General features: G+C 26.1%; 1 protein-coding gene across 1 annotated transcript in view; it reads left to right on the top strand.

Moving 5' to 3' along the window:
* LOC124419296 overlaps window positions 1-2,361 on the top strand; it is a 157,887-nt gene that overhangs the window by 107,900 nt on the left and 47,626 nt on the right. The window lies entirely within an intron of this gene.

Genomic DNA, 2,361 nt, shown 5'->3' with positions numbered 1-2,361 from the left:
GATAGATAGATAGATAGATAGATAGATAGATAGATAGATAGATAGATAGATAGATAGATAGATAGATAGATAGATAGATAGATAGATAGATAGATAGTTAGATAGTTACTTAGTTAGTTAGTTAGTTAGTTAGTTAGTTAGTTAGTTAGTTAGTTAGTTAGTTGATTAGTTAGTTATTTAGTTAGTCAGGTAGTTAGTTAGTTAATTGGTTAGTTAGTTAATTAGGTAGTTACTTAGTTAGTGTGTTTGTCGGTTTGTTAGTAAGTTGGTTTATTTTCAATAGTTTACTTTTAATGAAAACCACATTTTTTGCCAAAAGCTTATTTTTAAGAAAAATTTTTTCGAATTAAAAGATTTTTAAGTCAAAAATAAATTTATTAAGAAAAACCTATGTTTTTGAATAAAAAGTACAATTTAAGAGTAAAAATCTATATTTATGTCATTTTCAAACAAAATCGTTTTCCCTAAAAAATATTTGAAAGATTTTTGTTTCCATTCAAAAAAAAAAAACGTAATTGATATAAATGCTAACTGACTAAAAAAAGTTTTTTTTCATAATTAAAAAAGTAATTTGTGTCTAACAAAGACATAAAATATAATTAGTAGCACAATTTCTTACCTTGTTAAAGAAAATGCTAGAAATACTTTTTTGCGCTCAACTGAATTTTAAATAATGTCAAATTAAAATAAAATTAAATTATTATAACTTGTTTTTCTTATAATGTCCCTGTACAAAAAAAATAGCAGCGATTGTTTATGCTTGATAAAAGAACCTACTTAAAAATATATTAAATGTGATTTAATAAGATTAAAATTAATGTTGTTCAAAATAATTTTTATCAAATATTAATTTTGTCTACAAAATATACGATAATATCTCTAAGAAAATCAAAAAATAAATTCTATTTTAAAAGATGTTAAACAAAAACGACTCAGTCCAAAGCAAGCAGTTTGTTTTTATTTTATTGACTATTGCAAATTTTTTCAGTATTACTTCAAAATATCATATATGCATATATGTATCTTAATAGCGAAATATTATATTATTTATGATCTTAATTTATTAAATATTATACATTTACATTTCCTTTGTTGTTTTAGTTTCATATTCAAAATATAAATATTAATATAAAAATGAAAATACATTAGACAGCCCCGCCAAAAGTATGCACTGAATTATTGCCATTAACTTCATAAGACCAATAACAAATAACCAAAACCTTTGTATCCATAAAAATATTTGAAATTTTTCTAATTTCACTTTAGTATTTATGCATGTTAATATTAAAAGTTGTAACAGTTGTCGGCCTAAAACCATAATTACATAATAATGCCAAACAGTTAATGATTTTTTTTTGTTGTAGCTTTAATATATAATATAAACAAAACCAACACACGCAGATACATAAACAAATATTTACAAACAAATACAGAAAATAAACGCGTTCACTCTCTCTCCCAATAAGTTTAAATTATCAGGTTGCACCGCAACTTAGATGACCTATAAAACTACAACATTCTTTAAAGTGAACTAGAAGTTAAATAAATGTGAACTAGAACTGAATTGAAACTGAAATAGAACTAAACTAGAACTGAACTAGAACTGAAATAAAACTGAACTAGAACTGAACTAGAACTGAACTAAAACTGAACTAGAACTGAACTAAAACTGAACTAGAACTGAACTAGAACTGAACTGAACTGAACTAGAACTAGAACTAGAACTAGAACTGAACTAGAACTGAACTGAACTGAACTGAACTAGAACTGAACTAGAACTAGAACTGAACTGAACTAGAACTGAACTAGAACTGAACTAGAACTGAACTAGAACTGAACTAGAACTGAACTAGAACTGAACTAGAACTGAACTAGAACTGAACTAGAACTGAACTAGAACTGAACTAGAACTGAACTAGAACTGAACTAGAACTGAACTAGAACTGAACTAGAACTGAACTAGAACTGAACTAGAACTGAACTAGAACTGAACTAGAACTGAACTAGAACTGAACTAGAACTGAACTAGAACTGAACTAGAACTGAACTAGAACTGAACAGGATCCGAACTAGAATTGAATTAGAACTGAACTAGAAAGAAAATACAAATCTTTGGCAATAAAATCCATTTATATCTAGCTCTCGAATTACTTTATAAGATCGCCTTTGATAAGTGTATTTGATCAATTAAAAAAAAAAAACAAAGATCATGGCATACATATATTTTCATTATTCTACTGAAGGGTACAAAAATAGAAAAAACAAGTAGGAAAGTATAGTCGGGCATGGCCGACCATATGATACCCTACACCATGAGTATATTTTTACAATTTTTACTTTTATAAAATTTTTATTTTTTGT

Source organism: Lucilia cuprina, chromosome 4, assembly GCF_022045245.1.
Source record: "Lucilia cuprina isolate Lc7/37 chromosome 4, ASM2204524v1, whole genome shotgun sequence".
NCBI classification, from domain to species: domain Eukaryota; kingdom Metazoa; phylum Arthropoda; class Insecta; order Diptera; family Calliphoridae; genus Lucilia; species Lucilia cuprina.
The sequence above is the reverse complement of the archived record's forward strand: the minus strand, read 5'-3'. Positions and strand labels throughout refer to the sequence as shown.